Source organism: Spinacia oleracea, chromosome 3 (genome assembly GCF_020520425.1).
Source record: "Spinacia oleracea cultivar Varoflay chromosome 3, BTI_SOV_V1, whole genome shotgun sequence".
Classification (NCBI taxonomy): domain Eukaryota; kingdom Viridiplantae; phylum Streptophyta; class Magnoliopsida; order Caryophyllales; family Amaranthaceae; genus Spinacia; species Spinacia oleracea.
The window spans coordinates 119,037,328-119,053,477 of record NC_079489.1 but is presented as its reverse complement, the minus strand read 5'-3'; the positions used below and the strand labels follow the sequence as shown (position 1 = coordinate 119,053,477).

Sequence of the window (16,150 nt, the reverse complement as noted above, 5' to 3'; positions counted from 1 at the left end):
TTGTGAGATCCAGCTACTAATTGCATGGCTGATGCTACATTTTTAACGTACTAGCATTTGACGTCCTTTCTGAATCGAACTTGTGGTATACGAGGTCTAAAAACCATGTCAACTTGATCACTTAATTAGTTGTATACTTGTATCATAACCACTTAGTTAGTTCAATAATTGCAACAGGCTTATCTTCACTTTTAACTAATTACTTTTTTTTTATACTATAGAGTACTTTTTTCTCATTAGCTCTTTATAATACTTTTTCTTCTCATTAGTTCTTTTTTTTATAGTACTTTTTTCTCAATAGTTAACTTTAAGTACTTTTTCTCATTAGTTCCGTTTTCTTAAAGTATACTCCCAATAATTCTTCATTAGTTAGGCTTGTTTAGTTCACCTTATTTCTGAACCTTATTACTTATTTCAGATTTAATCAGATTAGATTAAAAAAAAAAGTTCAGAGCAACTAAGATCATATGATTATTATTACTATATACTATTATTACTATATTATTATATTGTATTGTATTATTATTATTATTGGCATATATTTATATCATTGCTATTATTACTATTATTGTTTTAATAAGAAAAATGTTGTTGTCTAGATCTGAACCAATATGTCCAGAACAAAACCATTATGATCAGATCATGTCCAAATCATAACTGGTCTGTACATATCATGTCCAGATCAGAATCGATAATGTACAGACCATGCGCAAATCAGAACCGAAATGTCCAAATCAGAACTAATTGATCATGTCCAAATCAGAACTGATCTATATAGATCATGTCCATAGTATCGATATGTTCAGATCAGAAACGATATGATCAGATCATGTCTAGAGCATAACCAATTTGTACAGATCATGTCCATATCATAACCGATATGCGCAAATCAGAACAATTAGTACATATCATGTTCAAATTAAAACCAATATATCTAGATCAAAACTAATATGTATAGATCATGTCTAGATCAGAATCAATTTATACAGATTATGTCCAGATCAGAATCGATCTTATGTCTAGATCAGAATCGATATGATAAGAACTGGTATGATCAGTATGTGCGGATCATGTCCAGATCAGAACCATAATATTCGAATCGGAACCTTCATGTCCAGATCAGAACCATTATGTCCTGATCAGAACCGGTATATGTAGATCATGTCTAGATCAGAACTGATTTATAAAGCTCATGTCCAGATCAGAACCGATATGTACAAATCATGTCCAGATTTGAACTAATATGTCCATATCAGAATTGGTATGATCAGAACCAGTACGATCGTTATGTGTAGATCATGTCCAGATCAGAACCTTCATGTCCAGATCAGAATCATTATGTCCAGATCAAAACCAATATGTGCAGATCATGTCCAAGTTAGAACCAATTTTTACAGATCATGTCCAGATCAAAACCTACACGTCCAGATCAGAACTGGTGTGTCCAAATAATGTCCAAGTCAGAACCATTATGTCAATATCATCAACACCAGTACATCCAGATCATGTCTAAGTTAGAACTAATCTATCCAGACCATGTCTAAGTCTATCTAATATATGAAATAGTTAAATAATGACTATAGTCAAATAACTAATTTGTAATTATAACATTATTATAAATTTGAATATTTATTTTACATGTAAATCATTAATATTAATTATTGTAGTTTTTGTTATCTCAATCTTAATTATAAAAAATCAGATCAGATCAAATCAGTTCAGATCATATCAAAAAAAATAAGTTCAGATCAGATCAATTCAGATAAGGAGAAATAAGGTGAACTAAATGGGGCCTTACTTGTGTTTTCACTTATGCGCTGTTTGACAACTAGATGATAGTTGTTAGATGGTTTGACTAGTTATTAGCGGTTAGCTATTTGTATTAGCTAGTTTGATTAGTTGGTTGGATTAGTTGTTTGTGTAAAGTGTTTGGTAAGTTAGTTATTTGTTAGTTGTTTAATATGTAAAAGGACCATTAAGGACATTGACATAAATCACTCACTCCTAAATAAAATACTGAGGGAGTAACGCAATAAACCTCTTTCATGATTTTTCTCACCAATATTCCCTCTTATTTTCTAGCTAAGCATGATTCAAGAACCCAATTTATAGGCTAAAATAAAGAATTATCTTAATTATCTTAGGAAAAATTAATTCTAATAATCCAAAATTTGTCCTTTCTTCCAATACAGTTCCACTAATACGATATCTCTCACTGATATAACCTTTGACACCTATTTTCTTTAAACATACCTCATTAAATTGCGACCTGTACAATTAGGTCAATTGTCCTACGTGGCAATGATTGTTGCAAATTCATCAGGTTTCATTTAAATCATCCTCCCTATCATTTTCTTCATTTCCTTTTATGTGTTTGCTCCTCATAGACACCATTAGGGATGGCAATGGGTCCAAGACCCGACCCAGATTCGGTTGGACCCGGTCCATTTTTATGGGTCTGGGTCCAAGAAAATTAGACCCAATGGATCTGGGTCGGATCTGGATCTATGAGTTGTGGGTCGGGTCTGGATCTGGGTCCAAAAGTTCCAGACCCAGATCCGACCCAGATCCGATATGGGATCCGAACTTTTTTTTAAAAATAAAATAAATTCTCTTTTAGTTTAATCTAACCTAATTAAATAACCTAAAGAACAAATTCTCTAAAAACTTAAATCGCCGCGTCTACTGAACCCTTCGTCCCCTACCCCCCTCTCTCTTCGCAATCTCTGATGATGGTCATTGGTCCGACTAACCAGAAGTCGATGTCGTCCATGTAAATCCAGTCCATGTAAACCAGAATTTGGCAAAGAAATTAAGGATCTGCTACCTTTCCAGAGGTATCATATTTTCTCTACTTCTCTAGTCCTGAAACTCCCAATCTTGAATAATTTGAGTTATTTGACTTTCAATTTTTGTTAATATTACAGATCTACGGTTAACGGTTAATAAAACTCTTGTTAAATTGTTTAATATTTTTTTTACGAAATGTACACAAGCTGGGGGGAGTAGGAAGAGTTGTGATATTGTGAGCTTGTAATTTGTAAATTGGTATGTGAAATTATGGTTAGAATCGAGGGTAATAACCAAGCCTTTAATACAATAATACATGATAATATAATAGTAGCCGCATTGGTTATTGACAAGTATAATAAGAAAAGAAATGAATTTGGTATGGAATTGAGTCGAATAGTCGGTTCATTTTCATAAGGTTGAGATGTTAGTGGTTATTAGATAGGAATTGGAATGTATGACATAAGTGAAAATCTTGTTGGTAAGTTAGTTTTTCGTTCCAATCTGAAAATAATATTTTTTTTCCCCATATATTTTTAATTGACAGGATCTTGATGATGATATAGAGGATTAAGAGATATAGAGGATTAAGAGCATATTGGACGATGAAAATTGGTGCGATGGTGCAAGCTACTAAGTTATTGTGTGATGATTTGCACTTTGCTAATTATTTCCTTGAGTTTGTAGCTTTGTACTAACTATTTTCTAATATTTGAAGGGAATGCAAATGTATTCGACTAGAATTTTTTTCAGACAATTGTAATGAATTTTGTCATAGATTCGAGCAATATCATAATTGATATATACATAAAAAAATCAGGGCAATTTTATATATAATGTAAAAAATTGAGCAGTTAAAATTATAAGCTTAGACCCATTTAGGACCCAGATCCGACCCTAGACCCGCTAGATCCAGTGGATCTGGGTCTGGGTCTAACTTTTTTAGACCCAATGGATCTGGGTCGGATCTGGATCCACCTCTCAAAAATCGGGTCTGGATCTGGATCTAGTTGGACCCGGTCCAGATCCGGCCCATTGCCATCCCTAGACACCATTAACAAAAAAAAAAGGAGCAGATGAAGAGAGAGAAAAAGGAATTAGAATGAAAAACTCATCAGCAAAAGATGGTGGTACCGAAGATGTCAAACGAAGCTCGAAATTGCAAGAATTTAATTGCTCGAAATTTTTTGGAATCCAATCACAACAACCTCACCAATGGTGAATATGTGAAAAGAGAGTTGCAATTTCGGAAATTCGACCAATTGAAGTCCGACGGAAACCCTAATTTCAAAATTGGAAGGTCGTTTCATCGAATTTTTTACGGTCACAAGCGATTGAAGGAGTTTCAAGCGGTTGAAAATGGACGGTATTACCAGATATTGAATGGGAGTAATTTGGAAATATATCAAAATTGAGGATTGCTCCTAATTAATTGAGAAAAACCTTCAAAACATGCTTTTCCTATTAGTAGATCCTTTGAATGTTTCTGCTTCCCTTTTCGTGTTTGAGTATGCCCTTTGCTTGTTTTTTCATGAAATGCTCATTTTCCTCTAATTTACTAAATAATTTTACTGTTTGATTTGATCCACCTCTTTTCTTACTCAAAATATATAGCCCTGTGGTGGTGAATTTCAGTTAGAATGACCGCCTCTTTGGATGTAATCATATTGTTTCTCTTCCTGTATAACTATCGAAGAAATTTCTAAATAATCTTTCTAAATTAGTTTTACCTTGGGATATTGTACATTTGTAAATCTTCATCTTTAAGGTATGTTGCAGTCCAAAATAGCATTTGAATTAAAAATAAAAACGTAAACAAAAAAGCCAGGTCAACTAAATAAAGTCAATTTGAAAGTTGTTGACTTTTCTTTCAGGTAACCGGTCATAAGGTCCGTTTAAAGAAAATAGGTGTCAAATGTTGGATCAGCGAGAGATATCGTATTAGTGGGAATGTTATTACTGACCAAAGGTTGGATTATTAGAATTAATTTTTCCATTATCTTATTAAGCGTTAAGAATTTTCAAGATTTATATGACAAGTTATTCATTAGTTGTGTAATAGGTTGTAAGGTTCAATTGTCAAGAATTATCTTATTAGGCATTAATGCAACAACTTTATTTAAAAGTTAAACATTAGGTTTTAACGTTTTGTATCATCTGAATTTAAACGTGGAACAATGGGTTCATTTAAACGTTATTACCTCAATTAACGTTTAACTCTAGTTCCTAAAACATGTCGTTTAAGTATAATGTCGCTGTTAAGTGGAAGAAATCCTGCTTTGTTTTGGGTGCAAAATGGGGGAAAGTTGGATAGTGATAGGAGTACACATGGTGTGCAAGGGCATCTTATTGCACACCACCAATTAAATAATGCCACCTCATTTTCAAAAGATTCTCCTCTAATGAAATTTGAAATTTAAAATATATTTTGAAATTTAAAATATATTTTGAAATTCTAATTTTGAATTTTAAATTTCGTTTACCTTTCCAACAAAACAATAACTAGTTCCAAAAAAAAGGGAGGAGAGAGAAAACATTTTTTTCAATCTACCCTTTCACGTTTCTCTCCATTCCGGTTTCTCTTCTTTTTCCTTGTTCTTTTTCTTCATTTTTTTCCAAGGGATTTTAGGTTTGTCGGTTTATCATTTTTTTCATTGAAATAAATTAATTGTTCTTGTTCTTCTGGGTGTTCTTGTTTTCAATTAATTTGGGCAGATGGCTTTTAGCGGCGGAGGAAAAAATGGTGGCTTTTAGTGGCAGCGGCGGCTAGTTATCTATTTACTGAAATTGACCCTATTTTTTCTTAAACCCTCAATTTATCTACCCTTTTAAGTTTTCTCCCTTCTGGTTTCTCTTGTTCTTAGCTGTGGTTGTTCGTGTTCTTCATAGTTAATTTGGGATTTTAGGGTTTTTCTGATTTTTCAAGTTTTTGTTTGTTTGTTTTGGAAAGTAAGTGAGCAGTATATTAATAGGAACCAAAACAGTTACAGTCAACTAGGGAAAAGCTCCCCAGACAACCAACAAGGCAAGAGCCTAATAAAAACACCAAAACAAGCAAGAGACTACATAATTACAAAGAGCTAAACCACTCCCTTTCTATATCTTTAACCTTTTTACTGATGAGGTTCTGCACCCTACCCCTTATATCAGTATGAATGTTCTTCACAGTGAGCTTGACAGCAGGCACCTTCAGCTCCCAAAAAGCTAAGTTCATGGCTCTCCATATGTTATAAACTAGAGCTGCAAAAGTGGTATAGGCTACCTCTTTCCCGAACTTCCCTTTATAGTATCTTATGATCCAAATAAGAACATGACCATGGCTAACCATATTACATAGCAGCCCAAGCTACTCCAGAATAACAGTTTTACAAGCATCCCCAAAGGTACACTTGAAAAACAAGTGATCCACACTTTCTACAGGACATCCACAAATAGCACAAGAGTTCTCACAATCAATTCTCATCATGTGAAGCCTAGCTCTGATTTTATGTTTGTCTTATATGGCCAACCAATGTACAAACCTGTGTTTGGGATCTGACAGTCTGTTCCACACATGGGAACTCCATCTGACTCTAGTATTCGAAGTATACATGGTCTCATACATCTTCTTAATGGAGTACTTGGCGGAAGTCATCCATTGAGCAGTCTAAAGGGAGTTTGTGAAGGTGTCTTTGACTGAACAGACATACTTAACAACCCAACTTGCAGCAGCTAGAGCTGTGAACTCTTCCCATGTTTTTTCCTTGACATACGGAGCATGAACCCATTTACCCAAAGATTATCTTGCTTCTTGGCTATTGCCCACACCTGTTTCCCAATAGCAGCTTGGTTCCATAACATAATGTTCCTGAACCCAAGCCTACCATGACTCTTAAGTTGACATAAGTTATCCGATGCAATAGAACCAGGTCTACTATCTTCAACAGTGCTAAACCACAAGAAAGCTCTGCAAATGGCATTGATTTTCTTCAGTCCAACCTTAAGGAGAATGAATAATTGAGACCAATACACACATATACTCATCATAACAGAGTTGATCAATTGAGCTCTGCCTGCAAAAAACAGGTGCCTGGAACTCCAAATCTTAATTCTATGGTTCATTTTGTCCACTGGAGCCTCACAGTCACTAGCTTTAAGTTTCTAAGGGCTAACAGGCACACCCAAGTACTTAAAGAGTAAGCTACCTACCTAAAAACCAGACAGATCCACAATGTCTTGGATAATATCCTCACTCATCCCACAACAAAAGAGAGAAGATTTAGAAGAGTTGACCTGTAACCCAGTAGTGTTAGAGAAAAGATGAAACCCATGCAACATAAGTTGGATTACCTCAAGATTGTTAGGTTATGATACATATGAAAATTCATAAATCATGCGGAAAAACCATTTAGCCAGGAATACATATTATTTACACATAATCATATAGCATAGTTTAGATGCATACTCTTTGTTGCGTGCCTTCCCTAGCTGCGCCCGAACCGAACAAGAACAAGTCTTTAGGACTCCAAGTGTCGTCCCTCCGTAGATAGTCCACAGCACGTCCGGATCCGCCTTAAGATTGACCAACTAGAATCGCCCTTAAGGTACTAAATATTTTCGGTACTCTTAGATAAGAAATGTGTCTGAATTTTCTCTCAAAAACTCACTTTGAATACTTGAATAATCTGTTAAAATATGTGACCCTAGGCACGTATTTATAGAGTTATGGAAAGGGTTTTGGAATCCTATTAGGATACTAATTTATTTAATTATAACCCTACTAGGACTCTAATTAAATAATCATTATCTAATAGTTTTAGGATTTAATCACACTTTGAATCCTGATTGCTTCAGGATTCCCGCACAAGCAATGCACGAGCACCGTACACCTGCGCAAGCCTTGCGGCCCACGCTAGGCGCACAGCGCTCGGCCCATTGCTGCGCTCTGCGCGCGCGCGCCCAAGGCCTTGGCTGGGCCTGGCCTTGCGCTGGGCCTGGTCGAGGCTTGGCGTGCGCTGGTGCTCGCTGGGCGACGGCCTGGCTTCGTGCTGGGCCTTCGTCTAGCGGGCCTCGTCCGATGCTAATTCGTACGATACGCTTCCGATTAAATTCCCGATTCCGGAATTCATTTCCGATACGAACAATATTTAATATTTCCGATTCCGGAATCAATTTCCGTTTCGAACAAATATTTAATATTTCCGTTTCCGGAATTATTTTCCGATTCCGATAATATTTCCGATTCTGACAATATTTCCGTTTCCGGCAATATTTCCGATTCTGGCAATATTTCCATTTCCGATAATATTTTCCGATACGTACCATGTTTCCGTTTCCGGCAACATCTACGACTTGGATAATATTTATATTTCCGATACGATCCATATTTCCGTTTACGGCAATATCATCGTTTCCGGAGTATTCATTTCTGGCCTGTGACGATCTCAGCTCCCACTGAAACCAAGATCCGTCGGTTCCGAATATCCATAGATGGAGTATCTAATGCCATTAAATACTTGATCCGTTTACGTACTATTTGTGTGACCCTACGGGTTCAGTCAAGAGTAAGCTGTGGATTAATATCATTAATTCCACTTGAACTGAAGCGGCCTCTAGCTAGGCATTCAGCTCACTTGATCTCACTGAATTATTAACTTGTTAATTAATACTGAACCGCATTTATTAGACTTAACATAGAATGCATACTTGGACCAAGGGCATTATTTCCTTCAGTCTCCCACTTGTCCTTAGGGACAAGTGTGCATTTCCTAATTCCTTTGTCGCTCGATGCTTGCTCTTGAACATAAGGTAAGAGTTGTCATCCTTATTATGTCCAGAGGTGTTTCTTGGTTTCAGAGTTCAACTGATCAAATAAACAGATAATCATAGTCTATGATTCATCCGAGCACGGCCATGCATTTCACAGTTTCTAGCTCTCCGAGTGGCCTTGTACAACTTTTAAGCATCTCATCCCGATTTATGGGAGGACAATCCCAATCTTGCGATCTTGAGATTAGACTTCGTTTGATAGGTGATTACCTGAGCGTTGCCTTTATAGCCTCCTTTTACGGTGCGACGGTTGGTCAACGTCAAAGCAACCAGTTCTCAAACAAGTAATCTCAAATCACTCAGGTATTGAGGATTTAGTGTCTAATAATTTTAATGAAATTTACTTATGACAGATTTTCATCTCTTACAGTAAAGTTTCATAGGTCTTGTCCGATACTAGTCTTCCCAAAGTAAGTATCTATGCAAATGATTATGACATTGCCATGTCCACATAGTTCAAGAAACAAAACTACTGGTCATCTTGCATTCTAATCGTCTAACGTTTTCTATGCGTCCAATTTTATAGAAAACTCCGACTAGGGACCATTTTCAACCTTTGACATTCAAGTTCACTTGATAGACATTTCTTAGTCAGAGGACTGGTCCTGACAGTCTATCTTGAATATATCGTCAAATTGAAGGGACTCATCATTTAATAAACCACAAATTAAATGGAAAAAATGAATTCTTTTCATTTATTGTGAATGATTAACCAATAATGTTTTACAAAGATTTAAACTCTAAAACTTTAAAACATTAAACAGAGACATCAAAGCCATTCTCCAATATGCTTGATTCCCATAGCTGCAGTGTGCGAGTTGTGCTTCGCCTGCGGCAGAGGTTTAGTCAATGGATCTGATATGTTGTCATCAGTTCCAATTTTGCTTATCTCGACTTCTTTTCTTTCAACGAACTCTCGTAGAAGGTGAAATCTACGAAGTACATGCTTGACTCTCTGGTGGTGTCTAGGCTCCTTTGCCTGTGCAATAGCTCCGTTATTGTCACAATACAGGGCTATTGGTCCTTTAATGGAGGGGACTACACCAAGTTCACCTATGAACTTCCTTAGCCATATAGCTTCCTTTGCTGCTTCATGTGCAGCAATGTACTTCGCTTCAGTTGTAGAATCCGCAATGGTGCTTTGCTTAGCACTTTTCCAGCTTACTGCTCCTCCGTTGAGGCAGAAGACAAACCCAGACTGTGATCTGAAATCATCTTTGTCGGTTTGGAAACTTGCGTCCGTATAGCCTTTAACAATTAATTCATCATCTCCACCATAGACCAGGAAGTCATCTTTGTGCCTTTTCAGGTACTTCAGAATATTCTTGGCAGCAGTCCAATGCGCCTCTCCTGGGTCTGACTAGTATCTGCTCGTAGCACTGAGTGCGTACGCAACATCCGGGCGTGTACATATCATAGCATACATTATTGAACCAATCAATGATGCATATGGAATCCCATTCATTCGTCTACGCTCATCAAGTGTTTTTGGGCACTGAGTCTTGCTTAGAGTCATTCCATGAGACATGGGTAGGTAGCCTCGCTTGGAGTCTGCCATCTTGAACCTATCAAGCACCTTATTGATATAAGTGCTTTGACTAAGTCCAATCATCCTTTTAGATCTATCTCTGTAAATCTTGATGCCCAATATGTACTGTGCTTCTCCTAGATCTTTCATCGAAAAACATTTCCCAAGCCAAATCTTGACAGAGTTCAACATAGGAATGTCATTTCCGATAAGTAATATGTCGTCGACATATAATACTAGGAAAGCAATTTTGCTCCCACTGACTTTCTTGTATACACAAGATTCGTCTGCGTTCTTGATGAAACCAAAGTCACTGACTGCTTCATCAAAACGTATATTCCAGCTCCTGGATGCCTGCTTCAATCCGTAGATTGACTTCTTTAGCTTGCATACCTTTTTAGCATTCTTTGGATCCTCAAAACCTTCAGGCTGTGTCATAAACACAGTTTCTGTTAAAACGCCGTTTAAGAAAGCAGTTTTGACATCCATCTGCCATATTTCGTAATTGTAATATGCAGCGATTGCTAACATTATCCAAATAGACTTTAGCATTGCAACTGGTGAAAAGGTTTCATCATAATCCACACCGTGGACTTGCCTGTAACCTTTTGCAACCAATCTAGCTTTGAAAACTTCAAGTTTCCAATCCTTGTCCTTTTTCAGTTTGAAAACCCATTTGCTTCCAATGGCTTGGTAGCCATCTGGCAAATCGACCAAATCCCAACTTGGTTTTCAGACATGGAGTCTAATTCAGATTGCATGGCTTCTTGCCATTGCTTGGAGCTAGGGCTCGTCATAGCTTGTTTGTAAGTCGCAGGTTCATCACTTTCAAGTAATAGAACGTCACAGCTCTCGTTCGTCAAAATACCTAAGTACCTTTCCGGTTGAGATCTATATCTTTGCGATCTACGCGGGGTAACATTTCTAGTTTGACCATGATTCTCACCAAATTCTTCTAAAGATCTCTGAGTTTCATCCTGAATGTCATCTTGAGCATTCTCTAGAGTTTGTTGTTCGACTCGAATTTTTCGAGGTCTACTTTTCTCCCACTTGTCATTTTGAAAATGTGATCTTTCTCCAAAAAGACACCATCTCGAGCAACAAACACCTTGTTCTCAGATGTATTGTAGAAGTAATACCCCTTTGTTTCCTTTGGATAGCCCACAAGGATACATTTGTCAGATTTTGGATGAAGTTTGTCTGAAATTAATCGTTTGACGTATACTTCACATCCCCAAATCTTAAGAAAAGACACATTTGGAGGCTTTCCAAACCATAATTCGTATGGAGTCTTTTCGACAGCTTTAGACGGAGCTCTATTTATAGTGAGTGCAGCTGTATTTAGTGCATGTCCCCAAAATTCTAATGGAAGTTCGGCCTGACCCATCATTGACCTGACCATGTCTAGCAAGGTTCTGTTCCTCCGTTCTGACACACCGTTCCATTGTGGTGTTCCAGGAGGAGTCAATTCTGATAGAATTCCACATTCTTTCAGATGGTCATCAAATTCATAGCTCAGATATTCACCGCCTCTATCAGACCGCAGTGCCTTAATCTTCTTGCCTAATTGATTCTCTACTTCACTCTGAAATTCCTTGAATTTGTCAAAGGATTCAGACTTATGCTTCATTAGGTAGACATAACCATACCTACTGAAGTCATCAGTAAAAGTGATAAAGTAGCTGAAACCACCTCTAGCATTTGTACTCATTGGTCCACATACATCTGTATGGATTAAACCCAATAGTTCATTTGCTCTTTCTCCAACTTTAGAGAAAGGTTGCTTTGTCATTTTGCCAAGTAAACATGATTCGCATTTACCATAATCCTCTAAGTCAAATGGTTCTAGAATTCCTTCATTTTGAAGTCTTTCTAAGCGTTTCAAGTTTATATGGCCTAATCGACAATGCCACAGATAGGTGAGATCTGAATCATTCTTTTTGGCCTTTTTGGTATTTATGTTATATACTTGTTTGTCGTGATCTAATAAATAAAGTCCATTGACTAATCTAGCAGATCCATAAAACATCTCTTTAAAATAAAACGAACAACTATTGTCTTTTATTAAAAAGGAAAATCCCTTAGCATCTAAGCAAGAAACTGAAATGATGTTTTTAGTAAGACTTGGAACATGGAAACATTCTTCCAGTTCCAAAACTAGCCCGGAGGGCAACGACAAATAGTAAGTTCCTACAGCTAATGCAGCAATCCGTGCTCCATTTCCCACTCGTAGGTCGACTTCACCCTTGCTTAACTTTCTACTTCTTCTTAGTCCCTGTGGATTGGAACATAAGTGTGAGCCACAACCTGTATCTAATACCCAAGAAGTTGAATTAGCAAGTATACAGTCTATAACGAAAATACCTGAAGATGGAACGACTGTTCCGTTCTTCTGATCTTCCTTTAGCTTCAAGCAATCTCTCTTCCAATGCCCCTTCTTCTTGCAGTAGAAGCATTCGGATTCAGAAGTGGGTTGACTGACCTTCCTCTTTACAGATTTGGCGCCAGTTTGCTTAGTTGGGCTGGCCTTGTCGCCACCTTTCTTAGCATTCCTCTTCTTTCCAGATTTCTTGAACTTGCCTCCACGCACCATAAGCACATCCTGCTTATCACTTTTGAGCGTCTTTTCAGCGGTCTTCAGCATACCGTGAAGCTCAGTGAACGTTTTGTCCAGACTATTCATACTGTAGTTCAGTTTGAACTGATCATACCCGCTATGAAGAGAATGGAGGATGGTGTCTATAGCCATTTCCTGAGAAAATTGCTGATCCAGCCGACTCATATTCTCAATGAGTCCAATCATTTTGAGAACATGTGGACTTACGGGCTCGCCTTTCTTAAGCTTGGTCTCAAGAATTTGCCTATGAGTCTCGAATCTTTCGACTCGAGCCAGATCTTGGAACATATTCTTCAACTCACTGATGATTGTGAAAGCATCTGAGTTGATGAACGTTTTCTGTAGATCCGCACTCATGGTGGCGAGCATTAGACATTTCACATCCTTGTTGGCATCAATCCAACGATTGAGGGCTGCCTGAGTGACCCCGTCGCCTGCGGCTTCGGGCATCGCCTCATCTAGGACATACTCCTTTTCTTCCTGCATAAGAACTATTTGCAAGTTCCTTTACCAGTCAAGGAAGTTTTTCCCGTTCAACTTCTCCTTTTCGAGAATTGATCGAATGTTGAATGAATTGTTGTTTGCCATATTAAAAACTACAATTGAAAAGAATAAACAAATAAATAACCATTCACAGTTTCTCTTAATAAACTTAAATCCTAGCATACATGCATAATTCAATGTTTATTAAGCATTTTATTCAAGTTATTTGTTCCGGCAGGTGTGAATAAAATGATTCCAAGATCCTAAAATCATTGAAGAACTAAGCACAGTTTGTCGACTTAATCCTAAAACATCTTAGGTAAGCAAAAGCCTTTTGCTAATAGTCTAGAAACTATTCTTGGTTGATAGGTACGTCTAAGAACTTATTAGGTAAACCTATCGATTTTGCCACGACATAAAAGGACTCCTTACTTATATCGTTGAGTTTCACCAAAACTAACATGTACTCACAATTATTTGTGTACCTTGCCCCTTTAGGACCAATAAGTAACACCTCGCTGAGCGAAAACTATTACTAGATTGATGTAAAGGATATTCAAGCAAGTGTATATTTTGGCATGGCACCTTTTAACTCAATTTTTAAGTTTGGAACTTAAGGCTCTTACTATGTTGGTTAGATTTTAAGTGAACTAAAATCCTTAATCATGCAACATAATCAAGCCATAATCTTATGCATAATTAAGACATATTTAAAGCAATAAATAACTTAAAGCATGCATAAGATAAAGGTGATCTAGTATGGCCCGACTTCATCTTGAAGCTTTGACTTCAAAGTCCGTCTTGAAAATCTCCGTGGGAGGCACCATTTTCTTCAAATAGGATAAGCTATAATTAAAACTAATTACAACTATTTGATGGTACGCAGACCATATTTGAATTGAAAAACAACTTTGGTACTTTAGACCAATTACATTCAAATTAATGGTACGCAGACCATATTTTCTATCCTATTTGGGCCATACTAGTCACTTCATAACCTGCAAAACAGTACATATACAATATATACCATTCACCCATTCATTATCATGAATGGCCCACATAGCTGGTTAGTAAAACACATTATGCATCACGTAAACATTTGCAACAATTAATCAAGGGCACCAATAATCTACCAATTATTCAGTCCTTATTAATTCTAATCAAGTTGTTTTAACCTTAAGGATTCGTAGACCTAATCAAGAGTTTATGACTAAAAAGCGCTCCCACTTAAACCAATAAATTTATATGCTTTACTAATTTTAAACATAAAAATGTATTTCTAGTCTAACCGGAAACATACAAATTTAATTAAAATTTAAAGCTCATATGAATTTATAATTGAATCCAAAGAGTTTAATTTAATTTCAGTCGTATTTAAATTAATTCAAGATTTTAATTTTAGTAAAATAATTAGAATAAATAAAATTTATTATAATTACAATATTCAAAATTAAAATCCAAGAAAATAATTTAAATTATTAATTTTAAAATTAATTAAAATTACGTAAACTGAAGAATTTCAAATTAAACTTTCAAAACGATCTAATCGCAACGCAAACACCCTACGCCATGGGCCACACGCACACAGCCATCGCTGGCCATGTGCGCGCAGCCCATGCGCTCGTCGCATAGCTGCTGCATCTTCCATCGCAAGCCATCGCACAAGTGGTGCTCGCTGCGCGCGCGCCAGCGCTCGATGCACGCGAGCCATCGCTCGCTGTGCGCGCTCGCCAGCGCTCGCTGCGCGCGCTCCAACGCTCGATGCACGCGAGCCATCGCTCGCTGTGCGCGAGCCATCGCTCGCTGTGCGCGAGCCATCGCTCGCTGCGCGCGATCGACGCTGGGCGCAGCGCTCGTGGCACGCGAGCTTGCGCTCGCTGCGCGCGCTTGCGCGAGGCAGTGCGCGTTGTGGCGCAGCTCGCTTGCTGCCCACACGCGACTGCCGTGCCTTGCCTTCGCCCATGCCCATTCGTCCATAGCTCGTGGCCCACGACACAAGGCAGGGCTACTGCCTTCTGCTCGTGCACCATGCCCCTGCTCATTGCATTCGTGCCGCACGGGCGACGAGCTCCCTTGCTCGTCGTCGCATGCCCGCACTATACAACACCCCTTAAGGGTAACACGAAGCGTCCATTGCTTTGTGCGTGCAAGTTATATGAACGAATCGCATAAAAAATTTAAAATTTATATTTAAAATTAATGACAAATTAATAAATAATATTAATTTCATAATTTTAGGGCGAAAAATCGAAAATTTATTATTCAATTGATTTCCGATTATTATGGATTCAAGCCTAGGTCATAAAAATTTAAAATTTATCATAAATTTACAATTTTTATGGTGGTTTTAAATCATAGGTTTCTAATTAAATTATAATTAATTATGAAAATCAAATTAATTCTAAATTATTCTAATTTTCAACAAATTAATCATAATTACAAATTAGATTGCATAATTAACAAGGCTAGGCATTCAAACTTGTTAAACATATACAGTAGGTCAATCAAAAATTCAAGATTTATCAACAAGAATCGCAAATATTTAATTTAACATCTTAAATTTACGAAATTTTGCATTCGAAAAACTAAAACCTTCGAAAAGTCATAGTTAGGCTTCGAATTTGAGAATTCTGGTTTCGGCAGAAAAAAAATACTTTTGTCAAAATTTTAGAATGCCTTTTACATGCGGAATTGGCACAAAAATCACTCGATTTGGATGAGTAACGAAGAAACTGCCGAAAAACTGCGTACGTATAATTAAATAAACGCAATTTGCAATTAATTAACAATTACGAAAATTAATCACCCCTTTTAATTCTTGCAAATTTGTAATATTTAACCATGTTCATGCAATTTAGATTATGAAAATAATAAGGGGCTCTGATACCACTGTTAGGTTATGATACATATGACAATTCATAAAT

The 16,150-nt window shown here is 37.1% G+C and overlaps 1 long non-coding RNA gene across 1 annotated transcript; it reads left to right on the top strand.

Annotated features, from left to right (window-relative positions):
• The first annotated feature begins 2,399 nt into the window (after positions 1-2,399).
• On the top strand, positions 2,400-3,533 carry LOC130469329 (uncharacterized). Its single transcript, XR_008929814.1, has 2 exons — positions 2,400-2,837; positions 3,338-3,533. It is a non-coding gene; the product is annotated as an uncharacterized lncRNA (long non-coding RNA).
• The last annotated feature ends 12,617 nt before the right edge of the window (positions 3,534-16,150 follow it).